This window comes from Nicotiana tabacum, chromosome 11 (assembly GCF_000715075.1).
Source record: "Nicotiana tabacum cultivar K326 chromosome 11, ASM71507v2, whole genome shotgun sequence".
NCBI classification, from domain to species: Eukaryota; Viridiplantae; Streptophyta; class Magnoliopsida; order Solanales; family Solanaceae; genus Nicotiana; species Nicotiana tabacum.
In genome coordinates this window covers 98493445-98511744 of record NC_134090.1, presented here as the reverse complement: position 1 = coordinate 98511744, position 18300 = coordinate 98493445, and positions in this window count along the sequence as shown.

Sequence of the window (18300 nt, the reverse complement as noted above, 5' to 3'; positions counted from 1 at the left end):
TACCCAAACAGATGAAAGCCAAGAACCAAAAGACATATTTACAATCCTTACTACTCTATCCTTACAGATGGAGAGTATGGGAAAAAGATTACAACAGCTAGAAAGTCAGCAGCATGACTATAAAAATGCGGAGCTAAGTCAATCGGAAGACTCTAAACTTCCAGAGGTAGAAGGAGACGTTGGGAAACTCCAAAAAACCCATAACACAGTTGCTTTATATACAGCTGCAGGTACAAGCAAACAAGTTAGCAAAAAGCCACATATCAATGTAAACCTAAATACCGTATTTGATAAGCCATTTACATCAAAAAAGCCAAGAGAAGCAATAGTTATAGCCCCACAAACTTCAACCTATGCTAATAGCCTACACCACAACAAAAAGGTATATAACCATATTACTCAAACATATATTGAGAATATATATAAAATCCAGACATTTCTGAACCTAAACCCTAGATCAACAACTACTACAGATCCAACACAAGATTATGTAACCCAAAAACTACAGGGATATAATAGGCTTATAGCCCAGCCAAAAACAAAAGCAAACCTAGTAAAAACATGTTACAACTACGGACTACTTAGCACAGTATATACCCATGACGGAGAAGAAATAATTGGAATACCAGAGCTATACAAAGCATTTGTCACCTTCAAGAGAATTACAAAAGGCAACCTATTCTTCATCAAATTCTATACAGCACCAGCGGAAATACTATATGATGAAATAAAACCCATAATACAGGTGATAAAAATAGGACTAACACGAGATATGATAATACCGGAAGAGATAGAGAAACAACCGGAGATACAGAAAATGGAGATACCAAGTTTCTATGCTAATAAAAGAATAATTGGTATAGCAACTATTATTCAAGAACTAGCTAACAATTATCTACAAGGAAATGCTATCTGGAGCTACTATTCTAGAGACCAATTGATGATATATGCCAACTCGAAGGAACTACGACAAGGAGATATGGATGAAGTCCAGAAATGGATTTTATCATTATTAAAACCAGAAATGCAACCAACTACCAGAGCATTGAAAAAAGAATTTATTTCAAACGAGTTATTAACAAGATACTGCAAACTAGTAGGACACAAATATCCAGACCACATATGTTCAAAGTGCAACGGAGATGATAACTATGTACCAGAAGTCCAACTAGAATGAAGGTATCAACAAGAAGACAAAAGAAGAAGACAGCTACTGGAAACATATAATGTAAAGTAAATAGTACTAGTCGCATTCATGAACAGTAAAGGTCGTTCATGAATAGTAAGAGTCATAAAGTAAATAGTATATGTCATAATCATGAACAGTAAAGGTCGTTCATGAATAGTAAGAGTCATAAAGTAAATAGTATATGTCATAATCATGAACAGTAAAGGTCGTTCATGAATAGTAGGAGTCATTTGTAAACAATAAGAGTCGTTTTAATTTTCTTTATATAGAATGTAAATCCGAGGAAGGAGGACATCCTCACCCTTACCTTCTCTCTCTAATATTCTCTCTTATCTTCTCTCTTGTAAGAAATATCTGAGTTAATTACAAGTATCTAAAACAGCTATGGAGCATTCAAACGAGTTACAAAACCAGGTAAGTTTATTTATAATCATGTTTAACTAAACTCTTATATTCCTTATAATCTCTTAAAAATCATAATTGTTTATCATGTTATAGTACTGTTATAAAGAACATCTTGAGAAAGTTTGCCTGTCTAATAATGCTGAGAGTAGTTAAGCCCAGACTATGCCATCCTAAAGTGGAAACCAGTAGGCAAGGAAGCCGTTTAGGGGAGTACACAGAGTTGAGGCGCTGTTAGGGTAAATGATTGAAGCATGAAAAACATGGTAGTGACCAGAAAAGATTGTTCAGTATAACTTATTAAAATATGATAAACTCTATGATAAACAAAGAGGTTAGAGGGAATATGTTTAGTAAACACATGATAAGGATAAATAATAAATCTAAATGAACAACCACACGTATTTATTAGAAGAAAATATTGACTACAAAATACTTATGTTATATATCTTTAAGAGACTTAATAACGATGTTAAAAGAAAAATTTATGATATTTTAGTTATTTTTGAAATAATATATGTAATGGAACAAGCATTTACGGAACTAATTGTATCACATGAAATAGATATATTAGATCTATATGAACTAAATTTATATTCAGACTAATGATCACATATCAAGTTAATAAAATCTTTTTATAAATGAAACATAACACTTTTCATTATATAAGATTCTATAATACCCAGAAATGGAAACTTCTTAAAAACCTCAGTAACATAAATATAAAAATAGATTGTGTTAAATACAATATTAAAACCTGCAAAGATATTATTAGATATAATAAATTACGTAATAAAGCTTTATTAACTATAGAAAATGAAATTGAATTTTATGAAGATAAACTTGAAAGTTATCAACACAAAAAAGAAATAACACTGAGAAATATAGAAACCATGGATATATGTATCAACAGGTATACATCTCAGTATTAATATGAACAAATCAAAAATTGATAGTTACAAATATTTTAAGTACTGGTTAGAAATTCTAAAACATATAAATATGTCAAAAATAATATTAGAAAAAATTATAGAAGAATATCAAAAAACTAAAGATATTAAATACTTAGAATACACACTTGAAAATATAAAAGAAATTTCAAGGTTAATTTCGTTAGCTACAGATAATCATGAAAAAGCATTTAATTCCACAACTACATAAAAAAGATCCTATGAAAACTAAGATGAACTCAAACAACCCCCCCCCCCCTGTTCTTTCTAACTTATCGAAATAACATCCCGTCGTGATTCGAACGAGGTCGAATCCTGCTTTTACTCTGATGGCGAAGGCCCTTAGCCTTAAGGGTGTCATTTCGAACTTATCGAAATAACAACCCATCGTGATTCGAACGAGGTTGAATCCTGCTTTTATTTTTATGGCAAAGGACCTTAGCCGTAAGGGTGTTATTTCAAACTTATCGAAATAAAATCCTGTCCTGATTCGAACGAGGTCGAATCCTGCTTTTACTCTAATGGCGAAACCCCTTAGCCTTAAAGGTGTTATTTCGAACTTATCGAAATAACTACCGGTCGTGATTCTAACAAGGTCAAATCCTGCTTTTACTCTGATAGCGAAGGCCCTTAGCCTTAAGGGTGTCATTTCGAACTTATCGAAATAACATACCATCGTGATTCGAACGAGGTCGAATCCTGCTTTTACTTTGATAGCGAAGGCTCTTAGCCTTAACGGTGTTATTTCTAACTTTTCGAAATAACATCCCTTCGTAATTCGAACAAGGTCAAATCCTGCTTTAACTTTGATGGCGAAGGCCCTTAGCCTTAAGGGTGTTATTTCTAACTTATCGAAATAACATCCCGTCGTTATTCGAACGAGGTCAAATCCTGCTTTTATTTTGATGGCGAATGCCGTTAGCCGTACGGGTGTTATTTCGAACTTATCGAAATAAAATCCCGTCGTGATTCGAACAATTTCGAATCCTGCTTTTACTCGGATGGCGAAGGCCCTTAGCCTTATAGGTGTTATTTCGAACTTATCAAAATAACATCTCGTCGTGATTCGAATGAGGTCGAAACCTGCTTTTATTTTGATGGCGAAGGCCCTTAGCCTAAAGGGTGTTATTTCAAACTTATCGAAATAACATCCCGTCATGATTCGAATGAGGTCGAATCCTACTTTTACTCTGATGGTGAAGGCCCTTAGCCTCAAGGGTGTTATTTCAAACTAATCGAAATAACAACCCGTCGTGATTCGAACGAGGTCGAATCCTGCTTTTATTTTGATGGCGAAGGCTCTTAGCCTTACCGGTGTTATTTCTAACTTATCGAAAGTACATCCCGTCGTGATTCGAATGAGGTAGAATCCTGCTTTTATTTTTATGGGGAAGGCCCTTAGCCTAAAGGGTGTTATTTCGAACTTATCGAAATAACATCCCGTCGTGATGCGAACGAGGTCGAAACCTGCTTTTATTTTGATGGCGAAGGCCCTTAGCCTAAAGGGTGTTATTTCGAACTTATCGAAATAACATCCTGTCGTGATTCGAACGAGGTCGAAACCTGCTTTTATTTTGATGGCGAAGGCCCTTAGCCTAAAGGGTGTTATTTCGAACTTATCGAAATAACATCCCATCATGATTCGAATGAGGTCGAATCCTACTTTGCCTCTGATGGCGAAGGCCCTTAGCCTCAAGGGTGTTATTTCAAACTAATCGAAATAACAACCCGTCGTGATTCGAACGAGGTCAAATCCTGCTTTTATTTTGATGGCGAAGGCTCTTAGCCTTAACAGTGTTATTTCTAACTTATCGAAATTACATCCCGTCATGATTCGAATGAGGTCAAATCCGGCTTTTACTATGATGGCGAAGGCCCTTAGCCTCAAGGGTGTTATTTCAAACTTATCGAAAGAACAACCCATCGTGAATCGAACGAGGTCGAATCCTGCTTTTATTTTGATGGTGAAGGCTCTTAGCCTTAAGGGTGTCATTTCGAACTTATCGAAATAACATCCCGTCGTGATTCGAACGAGGTCGAATCCTGCTTTTACTTTGATAGTGAAGGCTCTTAGCCTTAATGGTGTTATTTCTAACTTATCGAAATAACATCCCGTCGTGATTCGAACGAGGTCAAATCCAGCTTTTATTTTGATGGCGAAGGCCCTTAGACTAAAGGGTGTTATTTCGAACTTATCGAAATAACATCATGTCATGATTCGAACGAGGTCGAATCCTGCTTTTACTCTGATGGCGAAGCCCCTTATCCTTAAGGGTGTTATTTCGAACTTATCGAAACAACAACCCATAGTGATTCTAACAATGTCAAATCCTGCTTTCACTCTGATGGCGAAGGCACTTAGACTTAAGGGTGTTATTTCTAACTTATCGAAATAACATCCCGTCGTGATTCGAACGAGGTCGAATCCTGCTTTTATTTTGATGGCGAAGGCTCTTAGCCTTAACGGTGTTATTTCTAACTTATCGAAATAACATCCCGTCGTGATTCGAACAAGGTCGAATCCTGCTTTTACTTTAATGGCGAAGGCTCTTAGCCTTAAGGATGTTATTTCGAACTTATCGAAAGAACAACCCGTAGTGATTCTAACAAGGTCAAATCCTGCTTTTACTCTGATGGCGAAGGCCCTTAGTCTTAAGGGTGTCATTTTGAACTTATCGAAATAATATCACATCGTGATTCGAACGAGGTCGAATCCTGCTTTTATTTTTATGGGAAAGGCCCTTAGCCGTAAGGGTGTTATTTCGAACTTATCAAAATAAAATCCTATCGTGATTCGAACGAGGTCGAATCCTGCTTTAACTTTGATGGCGAAGGCCCTTAGCCTTCAGGGTGTTATTTCTAACTTATCGAAATAACATCCCGTCGTGAATCGAACGAGGTCGAATCCTGCTTTTACTTTAATGGCGAAGGCTCTTAGCCTTAAGGATGTTATTTCGAACTTATCGAAATAACATCCCGTCGTGGTTCGAACTTATCGAAATAACATCCCGTCGTGGTTCGAACGAGATCGAATCCTGCTTTTACTCTGATGGCGAAGCCCCTTAGCCTTAAGGGTGTCATTTCAAACTTATCGAAAGAACAACCCGTAGTGATTCTAACAAGGTCAAATCCTGCTTTTACTCTGATGGCGAAGGCCTTTAGTCTTAAGGGTTTCATTTTGAACTTATCGAAATAACATCCCATCGTGATTCGAACGAGGTCGAATCCTGCTTTTATTTTTATGGCAAAGGCCCTTAGCCGTAAGGGTGTTATTCCGAACTTATCAAAATAAAATCCTATCGTGATTCGAACGAGGTCGAATCCTGCTTTTACTCTAATGGAGAAACCCCTTAGCCTTAAGGATGTTATTTCGAACTTATCGAAAGAACAACCCGTAGTGATTCTAACAAGGTCAAATCCTGCTTTTACTCTGATGGCGAAGGCCCTTAGTCTTAAGGGTGTCATTTTGAACTTATCGAAATAATATCACATCGTGATTCGAACGAGGTCGAATCCTGCTTTTATTTTTATGGGAAAGGCCCTTAGCCGTAAGGGTGTTATTTCGAACTTATCAAAATAAAATCCTATCGTGATTCGAACGAGGTCGAATCCTGCTTTAACTTTGATGGCGAAGGCCCTTAGCCTTCAGGGTGTTATTTCTAACTTATCGAAATAACATCCCGTCGTGAATCGAACGAGGTCGAATCCTGCTTTTACTTTAATGGCGAAGGCTCTTAGCCTTAAGGATGTTATTTCGAACTTATCGAAATAACATCCCGTCGTGGTTCGAACTTATCGAAATAACATCCCGTCGTGGTTCGAACGAGATCGAATCCTGCTTTTACTCTGATAGCGAAGCCCCTTAGCCTTAAGGGTGTCATTTCAAACTTATCGAAAGAACAACCCGTAGTGATTCTAACAAGGTCAAATCCTGCTTTTACTCTGATGGCGAAGGCCTTTAGTCTTAAGGGTTTCATTTTGAACTTATCGAAATAACATCCCATCGTGATTCGAACGAGGTCGAATCCTGCTTTTATTTTTATGGCAAAGGCCCTTAGCCGTAAGGGTGTTATTCCGAACTTATCAAAATAAAATCCTATCGTGATTCGAACGAGGTCGAATCCTGCTTTTACTCTAATGGAGAAACCCCTTAGCCTTAAAGGTGTTATTTCGAACTTATCGAAATAACTACCGGTCGTGATTCTAACAAGGTCAAATCCTGCTTTTACTCTGATAGCGAAGGCCCTTAGCCTTAAGGGTGTTATTTCGAATTTATCGAAATAACATCCCATCGTGATTCGAACGAGGTCGAATCCTACTTTTACTTTGATAGCGAAGGCTCTTAGCCTTAACGGTGTTATTTCTAACTTATCGAAATAACATCCCTTCGTAATTCGAACGAGGTCAAATCCTGCTTTAACTTTGATGGCGAAGGCCCTTAGCCTTAAGGGTGTTATTTCTAACTTATCGAAATAACATCCCGTCGTGATTCGAACGAGGTCGAATCCTGCTTTTATTTTGATGGCGAAGGCTCTTAGCCTTAATGGTGTTATTTCTAACTTATCGTAATAACATCCCGTCGTGATTCGAACGAGATCGAATCCTGCTTTTACTTTAATGGCGAAGACTCTTAGCCGTAAGGGTGTTATTTCGAACTTATCGAAATAAAATCCTATCGTGATTCAAACGAGGTCGAATCCTGCTTTAACTTTGATGGCGAAGGCCCTTAGCCTTAAGGGTGTCATTTCGAACTTATCGAAATAACATCCCATCGTGATTCGAACGAGGTCAAATCCTGCTTTTACTTTGATATCGAAGGCTCTTAGCCTTAACAGTGTTATATCTAACTTATCGAAATAACATCCCGTCGTGATTCGAACGAGGTCAAATCCTGCTTTTACTTTAATGGCGAAACCTCTTAACCTTAAGGGTGTTATTTTGAACTTATCGAAATAACATCCCGTCGTGGTTCGAACGAGGTTGAATCCTGCTTTTACTCTGATGGCGAAGCCCCTTAGCCTTAAGGGTGTTATTTCAAACTTATCGAAAGAACAACCCGTAGTGATTCTAACAAGGTCAAATCCTGCTTTTACTCTGATGGCGAAGGCCCTTAGACTTAAGGGTGTCATTTTGAACTTATCGAATTAACATCACATCGTGATTCGAACGAGGTCGAATCCTGCTTTTATTTTTATGGCAAAAGCCCTTAGCCGTAAGGGTGTTATTTCGAACTTATCGAAATAAAATCCTATCGTGATTCGAACGAGGCCGAATCCTGCTTTAACTTTGATGGCGAAGGCCCTTAGCCTTAATGGTGTTTTTTCTAACTTATCGAAATAACATCCCGTCGTGCATCGAACGAGGTCGAATCCTGCTTTTATTTTGATGGCGAAAGCTCTTAGCCTTAACGGTGTTATTTCTAACTTATCTAAATAACATCCCGTCGTGATTCGAACGAGGTCGAATCCTGCTTTTACTTTAATGGCGAAGGCTCTTAGCCTTAAGGGTGTTATTTTGAACTTATCGAAATAACATCCCGTCGTGGTTCGAACGAGGTTGAATCCTGCTTTTACTCTGATGGCGAAGCCCCTTAGCCTTAAGGGTGTCATTTTGAACTTATCGAAATAACATCCCATCGTGATTCGAACGAGGTCAAATCCTGCTTTTACTTTGATAGCGAAGGCTCTTAGCCTTAACGGTGTTATTTCTAACTTATCGAATTAACATCCTGTCGTGATTCGAACGAGGTCGAATCCTGCTTTAACTTTAATGGCGAAGGCTCTTAGCCTTAAGGCTGTTATTTCGAACTTATCGAAATAACATCCCGTCGTGGTTCGAACGAGGTTGAATCCTGCTTTTACTCTGATAGCGAAGCCCCTTATCCTTAAGGGTGTTATTTCGAACTTATCGAAAGAAAAACCCGTAGTGATTCTAACAAGGTCAAATACTGCTTTTACTCTAATGGCGAAAGCCCTTAACCTTTAGGGTGTCATTTCGAACTTATCGAAATAACATCCCATCGTGATTCGAACGAGGTCGAATCTTGCTTTTATTTTTATGGCAAAGGCCCTTAGCCGTAAGAGTGTTATTTCGAACTTATCGAAATAAAATCCTGTCGTGATTCGAACGAGGTCGAATCCTGCTTTTACTCTAATGGCGAAACCCCTTATCCTTAAAGGTGTTATTTCGAACTTATCGAAATAACTACCGGTCGTGATTCTAACAAGGTCAAATCCTGCTTTTACTCTGATAGCGAAGGCCCTTAGCCTTAAGGGTGTTATTTCGAACTTATCGAAAGAACATCCCGTCGTGCATCGAACGAGGTCAAATCCTGCTTTTACTTTAATGGCGAAGGCTCTTAGCCTTAACGGTGTTATTTCAAACTTATCGAAATAACATCCCGTCGTGATTCAAACGAGGTCGAATCCTGCTTTTACTTTGATGGCGAATGCCTCTACCCTTAAGGGTGTTATTTCGAACTTATCGAAATAACATCCCGTCATGATTCGAATGAGGTCGAATCCTATTTTTACTTTGATATCGAAGGCTCTTAGCCTTAACGGTGTTATTTCTAACTTATCGAAATAACATCCCGTCGTGATTCGAACGAGGTCGAATCCTGCTTTTACTTTAATGGCGAAGGCTCTTATTCTTAAGGGTGTTATTTTGAACTTATCGAAATAACATCCCGTCGTGGTTCAAACGAGGTTGAATCCTGCTTTTACTCTGATGGAGAATCCCCTTAGCCTTAAGGGTGTTATTTCGAACTTATCGAAAGAACAACCCGTAGTGATTCTAACAAGGTCAAATCCTGCTTTTACTTTGATGTCGAAGGCCCTTAGTCTTCAGGGTGTCATTTTGAACTTATCGAAATAACATCACATCGTGATTCGAACGAGGTCGAATCCTGCTTTTATTTTTATGGCAAAAGCCCTTAGCCGTAAGGGTGTTATTTCGAACTTATCGAAATAAAATCCTATCGTGATTCGAACGAGGTCGAATCCTGCTTTAACTTTGATGGCGAAGGCCCTTAGCCTTAAGGGTGTTTTTTCTAACTTATCGAAATAACATCCCGTCGTGAATCGAACGAGGTCGAATCCTGCTTTTATTTTGATGGCGAAAGCTCTTAGCCTTAACGGTGTTATTTCTAACTTATCGAAATAACATCCCGTCGTGATTCGAACGAGGTCGAATCCTGCTTTTACTTTAATGGCGAAGGCTCTTAGCCTTAAGGGTGTTATTTCGAACTTATCGAAATAACATCCCGTCGTGGTTCGAACGAGGTTGAATCCTGCTTTTACTTTGATGGCGAAGACCCTTAGCCTTAAGGGTGTCATTTCGAACTTATCGAAATAACATCCCGTCGTGATTCGAACGAGGTCGAATCCTGCTTTTACTTTGATAGCGAAGGCCCTTAGCCGTAAGGGTTTATTTCGAACTTATCGAAATAAAATCCCGTCGTGATTCGAACGATTTCGAATACTGCTTTAACTCGGATGGCGAAGACCCTTAGCCATATAGGTGTTATTTCGAACTTATTAAAATAACATCTCGTCGTGATTCGAACGAGTTCGAATCCTCCTTTTACTTTAATGGGGAAGGCTCTTAGCCTTAAGGGTGTTATTTCGAACTTATCGAAATAACATCCCATCGTGATTCGAACGAGGTCGAATCCTGCTTTTACTTTGATAGTGAAGGCTCTTAGCCTTAATGGTGTTATTTCTAACTTATCGAAATAACATCCCGTCGTGATTCGAACGAGGTCGAATCCTGCTTTTATTTTGATGGCGAAGGCCCTTAGCCTTAAGGGTGTTATTTTGAACTTATCAAAATAACAACCCGTCGTGATTCGAACGAGGTTGAATCCTACTTTTATTTTGATGGTGTAGGCCCTTAGCCGTAAGGGTGTTATTTCGAACTTATCAAAATAAAATCCCGTCGTGATTCGAACGATTTCGAGTCCTGTTTTTACTCGGATGGCGAAGGCCCTTAGCCTTATAGGTGTTATTTCGAACTTATTAAAATAACATCTCGTCGTGATTAGAACGAGTTCGAATCCTCCTTTTACTTTAATGGCGAAGGCTCTTAGCCTTAAGGGTGTTATTTCAAACTTATCGAAATAACATCCCATCATGATTCGAACGAGGTCGAATCCTGCTTTATTTTTATGGCAAAAGCCCTTAGCCGTAAGGGTGTTATTTCGAACTTATCGAAATAAAATCCTATCGTGATTCGAACGAGGTCGAATCCTGCTTTAACTTTGATGGCGAAGGCCCTTAGCCTTAAGGGTGTCATTTCGAACTTATCGAAATAACATCCCATCGTGATTCGAACGAGGTCAAATCCTGCTTTTACTTTGATATCGAAGGCTCTTAGCCTTAACGGTGTTATTTCTAACTTATCGAAATAACATCCTGTCGTGATTCGAACGAGGTCGAATCCTGCTTTTACTTTAATGGCGAAACCTCTTAACCTTAAGGGTGTTATTTTGAACTTATCGAAATAACATCCCGTCGTGGTTCGAACGAGGTTGAATCCTGCTTTTACTCTGATGGCGAAGCCCCTTAGCCTTAAGGGTGTTATTTCGAACTTATCGAAAGAACAACCCATAGTGATTCTAACAAGGTCAAATCCTGCTTTTACTCTGATGGCGAAGGGCCTTAGACTTAAGGGTGTCATTTTGAACTTATCGAAATAACATCACATCGTGATTCGAACGAGGTCGAATCCTGCTTTTATTTTTATGGCTAAAGCCCTTAGCCGTAAGGGTGTTATTTCGAACTTATCGAAATAAAATCCTATCGTGATTCGAACGAGGTCGAATCCTGCTTTAACTTTGATGGCGAAGGCCCTTAGCCTTAAGTGTGTTTTTTCTAACTTATCGAAATAACATCCCGTCGTGCATCTAACGAGGTCGAATCCTGCTTTTATTTTGATGGCGAAAGCTCTTAGCCTTAACGGTGTTATTTCTAACTTATCGAAATAACATCCCGTCGTGGTTCGAACAAGGTTGAATCCTGCTTTTACTCTGATGGCGAAGCCCCTTAGCCTTATGGGTGTCATTTCGAACTTATCGAAATAACATCCCATCGTGATTCGAACGAGGTCAAATCCTTCTTTTACTTTGATAGCGAAGGCTCTTAGCCTTAACGGTGTTATTTCTAACTTATCGAAATAACATCCTGTCGTGATTCGAACGAGGTCGAATCCTGCTTTTACTTTAATGGCGAATGCTCTTAGCCTTAAGGGTGTTATTTCGAACTTATCGAAATAACATCCCGTCGTGGTTCGAACGAGGTTGAATCCTGCTTTTACTCTGATGGCGAAGCCCCTTATCCTTAAGGGTGTTATTTCGAACTTATCGAAAGAACAACCCGTAGTGATTCTAACAAGGTCAAATACTGCTTTTACTCTAATGGCGAAGGCCCTTAACCTTAAGGGTGTCATTTCGAACTTATCGAAATAACATCCCATCGTGATTCGAACGAGGTCGAATCCTGCTTTTATTTTTATGGCAAAGGCCCTTAGCCGTAAGAGTGTTATTTCGAACTTATCGAAATAAAATCCTGTCGTGATTCGAACAAGGTCGAATCCTGCTTTTACTCTAATGGCGAAACCCCTTATCCTTAAAGGTGTTATTTCGAACTTATCGAAATAACTACCGGTCGTGATTCTAACAAGGTCAAATCCTGCTTTTACTCTGATAGCGAAGGCCCTTAGCCTTAAGGGTGTTATTTCGAACTTATCGAAAGAACAACCCGTAGTGATTCTAACAAGGTCAAATCCTGCTTTCACTCTGATGGAGAAGGCACTTAGACTTAAGGGTGTCATTTCGAACTTATCGAAATAACATCCTGTCATTATTCAAACGAGGTCGAATCCTGCTTTTACTCTGATGCTGAAGGCACTTAGACTTAAGGGTGTTATTTCGAACTTATCGAAATAACATCCCATCGTGATTTGAACGAGGTCGAATCCTGCTTTTACTTTGATATCGAAGGCTCTTAGCCTTAACGGTGTTATTTCTAACTTATCGAAATAACATCCCGTCGTGATTCGAACGAGGTCGAATCCTGCTTTTACTTTAATGGCGAAGGCTCTTATTCTTAAGGGTGTTATTTCGAACTTATCGAAATAACATCCCGTCGTGGTTCAAACGAGGTTGAATCCTGCTTTTACTCTGATGGCGAATCCCCTTAGCCTTAAGGGTGTTATTTCGAACTTATCAAAAGAACAACCCGTAGTGATTCTAACAAGGTCAAATCCTGCTTTTACTCTGATGTCGAAGGCCCTTAGTCTTAAGGGTGTCATTTTGAACTTATCGAAATAACATCACATCGTGATTCGAACGAGGTCGAATCCTGCTTTTATTTTTATGGCAAAAGCCCTTAGCCGTAAGGGTGTTATTTCGAACTTATCGAAATAAAATCCTATCGTGATTCGAACGAGGTCGAATCCTGCTTTAACTTTGATGGCGAAGGCCCTTAGCCTTAAGGGTGTTTTTTCTAACTTATCGAAATAACATCCCGTCGTGAATCGAACGAGGTCGAATCCTGCTTTTATTTTGATGGCGAAGGCTCTTAGCCTTAAGGGTGTTATTTCGAACTTATCGAAATAACATCCCGTCGTGGTTCGAACGAGGTTGAATCCTGCTTTTACTCTGATGGCGAAGACCCTTAGCCTTAAGGGTGTCATTTCGAACTTATCGAAATAACATCCCGTCGTGATTCGAACGAGGTCGAATCCTGCTTTTACTTTGATAGCGAAGGCCCTTAGCCGTAAGGGTTTATTTCGAACTTATCGAAATAAAATCCCGTCGTGATTCGAACGATTTCGAATACTGCTTTAACTCGGATGGCGAAGACCCTTAGCCATATAGGTGTTATTTCGAACTTATTAAAATAACATCTCGTCGTGATTCGAACGAGTTCGAATCCTCCTTTTACTTTAATGGGGAAGGCTCTTAGCCTTAAGGGTGTTATTTCGAACTTATCGAAATAACATCTCATCGTGATTCGAACGAGGTCGAATCCTGCTTTTATTTTTATGGCAAAGGCCCTTAGCCGTAAGGGTGTTATTTCGAACTTATCGAAATAAAATCCTGTCGTGATTCGAACGAGGTTGAATCCTGCTTTTACTCTAATGGCAAAACCCCTTAGCCTTAAAGGTGTTATTTCGAACTTATCAAAATAACTACCGGTCGTGATTCTAACAAGGTCAAATCCTGCTTTTACTCTGATACCGAAGGCCCTTAGCCTTAAGGGTGTTATTTCGAACTTATCGAAAGAACAACCCGTAGTGATTCTAACAAGGTCAAATCCTGCTTTCACTCTGATGGCGAAGGCACTTAGACTTAAGGGTGTCATTTCGAACTTATCGAAATAACATCCTGTCATTATTCGAACGAGGTCGAATCCTACTTTTACTCTGATGGCGAAGGCACTTAGACTTAAGGGTGTCATTTCGAACTTATCGAAATAACATCCCATCGTGATTCGAACGAGGTCGAATCCTGCTTTTACTTTGATATCGAAGGCTCTTAGCCTTAACGGTGTTATTTCGAACTTATCGAAATAAAATCCTGTCGTGATTCGAACGAGGTTGAATCCTGCTTTTACTCTAATGGCAAAACCCCTTAGCCTTAAAGGTGTTATTTCGAACTTATCAAAATAACTACCGGTCGTGATTCTAACAAGGTCAAATCCTGCTTTTACTCTGATACCGAAGGCCCTTAGCCTTAAGGGTGTTATTTCGAACTTATCGAAAGAACAACCCGTAGTGATTCTAACAAGGTCAAATCCTGCTTTCACTCTGATGGCGAAGGCACTTAGACTTAAGGGTGTCATTTCGAACTTATCGAAATAACATCCTGTCATTATTCGAACGAGGTCGAATCCTACTTTTACTCTGATGGCGAAGGCACTTAGACTTAAGGGTGTCATTTCGAACTTATCGAAATAACATCCCATCGTGATTCGAACGAGGTCGAATCCTGCTTTTACTTTGATATCGAAGGCTCTTAGCCTTAACGGTGTTATTTCTAACTTATCGAAATAACATCCTGTCGTGATTCGAACGAGGTCGAATCCTGCTTTTACTTTAATGGCGAATGCTCTTAGCCTTAAGGGTGTTATTTCGAACTTATCGAAATAACATCCCGTCGTGGTTCGAACGAGGTTGAATCCTGCTTTTACTCTGATGGCGAAGCCCCTTATCCTTAAGGGTGTTATTTCGAACTTATCGAAAGAACAACCCGTAGTGATTCTAACAAGGTCAAATACTGCTTTTACTCTAATGGCGAAGGCCCTTAACCTTAAGGGTGTCATTTCGAACTTATCGAAATAACATCCCATCGTGATTCGAACGAGGTCGAATCCTGCTTTTATTTTTATGGCAAAGGCCCTTAGCCGTAAGAGTGTTATTTCGAACTTATCGAAATAAAATCCTGTCGTGATTCGAACAAGGTCGAATCCTGCTTTTACTCTAATGGCGAAACCCCTTATCCTTAAAGGTGTTATTTCGAACTTATCGAAATAACTACCGGTCGTGATTCTAACAAGGTCAAATCCTGCTTTTACTCTGATAGCGAAGGCCCTTAGCCTTAAGGGTGTTATTTCGAACTTATCGAAAGAACAACCCGTAGTGATTCTAACAAGGTCAAATCCTGCTTTCACTCTGATGGAGAAGGCACTTAGACTTAAGGGTGTCATTTCGAACTTATCGAAATAACATCCTGTCATTATTCAAACGAGGTCGAATCCTGCTTTTACTCTGATGCTGAAGGCACTTAGACTTAAGGGTGTTATTTCGAACTTATCGAAATAACATCCCATCGTGATTTGAACGAGGTCGAATCCTGCTTTTACTTTGATATCGAAGGCTCTTAGCCTTAACGGTGTTATTTCTAACTTATCGAAATAACATCCCGTCGTGATTCGAACGAGGTCGAATCCTGCTTTTACTTTAATGGCGAAGGCTCTTATTCTTAAGGGTGTTATTTCGAACTTATCGAAATAACATCCCGTCGTGGTTCAAACGAGGTTGAATCCTGCTTTTACTCTGATGGCGAATCCCCTTAGCCTTAAGGGTGTTATTTCGAACTTATCAAAAGAACAACCCGTAGTGATTCTAACAAGGTCAAATCCTGCTTTTACTCTGATGTCGAAGGCCCTTAGTCTTAAGGGTGTCATTTTGAACTTATCGAAATAACATCACATCGTGATTCGAACGAGGTCGAATCCTGCTTTTATTTTTATGGCAAAAGCCCTTAGCCGTAAGGGTGTTATTTCGAACTTATCGAAATAAAATCCTATCGTGATTCGAACGAGGTCGAATCCTGCTTTAACTTTGATGGCGAAGGCCCTTAGCCTTAAGGGTGTTTTTTCTAACTTATCGAAATAACATCCCGTCGTGAATCGAACGAGGTCGAATCCTGCTTTTATTTTGATGGCGAAGGCTCTTAGCCTTAAGGGTGTTATTTCGAACTTATCGAAATAACATCCCGTCGTGGTTCGAACGAGGTTGAATCCTGCTTTTACTCTGATGGCGAAGACCCTTAGCCTTAAGGGTGTCATTTCGAACTTATCGAAATAACATCCCGTCGTGATTCGAACGAGGTCGAATCCTGCTTTTACTTTGATAGCGAAGGCCCTTAGCCGTAAGGGTTTATTTCGAACTTATCGAAATAAAATCCCGTCGTGATTCGAACGATTTCGAATACTGCTTTAACTCGGATGGCGAAGACCCTTAGCCATATAGGTGTTATTTCGAACTTATTAAAATAACATCTCGTCGTGATTCGAACGAGTTCGAATCCTCCTTTTACTTTAATGGGGAAGGCTCTTAGCCTTAAGGGTGTTATTTCGAACTTATCGAAATAACATCTCCTCGTGATTCGAACGAGGTCGAATCCTGCTTTTATTTTTATGGCAAAGGCCCTTAGCCGTAAGGGTGTTATTTCGAACTTATCGAAATAAAATCCTGTCGTGATTCGAACGAGGTTGAATCCTGCTTTTACTCTAATGGCAAAACCCCTTAGCCTTAAAGGTGTTATTTCGAACTTATCAAAATAACTACCGGTCGTGATTCTAACAAGGTCAAATCCTGCTTTTACTCTGATACCGAAGGCCCTTAGCCTTAAGGGTGTTATTTCGAACTTATCGAAAGAACAACCCGTAGTGATTCTAACAAGGTCAAATCCTGCTTTCACTCTGATGGCGAAGGCACTTAGACTTAAGGGTGTCATTTCGAACTTATCGAAATAACATCCTGTCATTATTCGAACGAGGTCGAATCCTACTTTTACTCTGATGGCGAAGGCACTTAGACTTAAGGGTGTCATTTCGAACTTATCGAAATAACATCCCATCGTGATTCGAACGAGGTCGAATCCTGCTTTTACTTTGATATCGAAGGCTCTTAGCCTTAACGGTGTTATTTCGAACTTATCGAAATAAAATCCTGTCGTGATTCGAACGAGGTTGAATCCTGCTTTTACTCTAATGGCAAAACCCCTTAGCCTTAAAGGTGTTATTTCGAACTTATCAAAATAACTACCGGTCGTGATTCTAACAAGGTCAAATCCTGCTTTTACTCTGATACCGAAGGCCCTTAGCCTTAAGGGTGTTATTTCGAACTTATCGAAAGAACAACCCGTAGTGATTCTAACAAGGTCAAATCCTGCTTTCACTCTGATGGCGAAGGCACTTAGACTTAAGGGTGTCATTTCGAACTTATCGAAATAACATCCTGTCATTATTCGAACGAGGTCGAATCCTACTTTTACTCTGATGGCGAAGGCACTTAGACTTAAGGGTGTCATTTCGAACTTATCGAAATAACATCCCATCGTGATTCGAACGAGGTCGAATCCTGCTTTTACTTTGATATCGAAGGCTCTTAGCCTTAACGGTGTTATTTCTAACTTATCGAAATAACATCCCGTCGTGATTCGAACGAGGTCAAATCCTGCTTTTACTTTAATGGCGAAGGCTCTTAGCCTTAAGGGTGTTATTTCGAACTTATAGAAATAACATCCCATCGTGGTTCGAACGAGGTTGAATCCTGCTTTTACTCTGATGGCGAAGCCCCTTCGCCTTAAGGGTGTTATTTCGAAATTATCGAAAGAACAACCCGTAGTGATTCTAACAAGGTCAAATCCTGCTTTTACTCTGATGGCGAAGGCCCTTAATCTTAAGGGTGTCATTTTGAACTTATCGAAATAACATCCCATCGTGATTCGAACGAGGTCGAATCGTGCTTTTATTTTTATGGCAAAGGCCCTTAGCCGTAAGGGTGTTATTTTGAACTAATCGAAATAAAATTCTATCGTGATTCGAACGAGGTCGAATCCTGCTTTTACTCTAATGGCGACACCCCTTAGCCTTAAAGGTGTAATTTCGAACATATCGAAATAACTACCGGTCGTGATTCTAATAAGGTCAAATCCTGCTTTTACTCTGATAGCGAAGGCCCTTAGCCTTAAGGGCCATCGTGATTCGAACGAGGTCTAATTCTACTTTTACATTGATAGCGAAGGCTATTAGCCTTAACGGTGTTATTTCTAACTTATCTAAATAACATCCCTTCGTAATTCAAACGAGGTCAAATCGTGCTTTTACTTTGAAGGCGAAGACCCTGAGCCTTAAGGGTGTTATTTCAAACTTATCGAAATAACATGCCATCGTGATTCGAACGAGGTCGAATCCTACTTTTATTTTGATGGTGTAGGCCCTTAGATGTAAGGGTGTTATTTCGAAC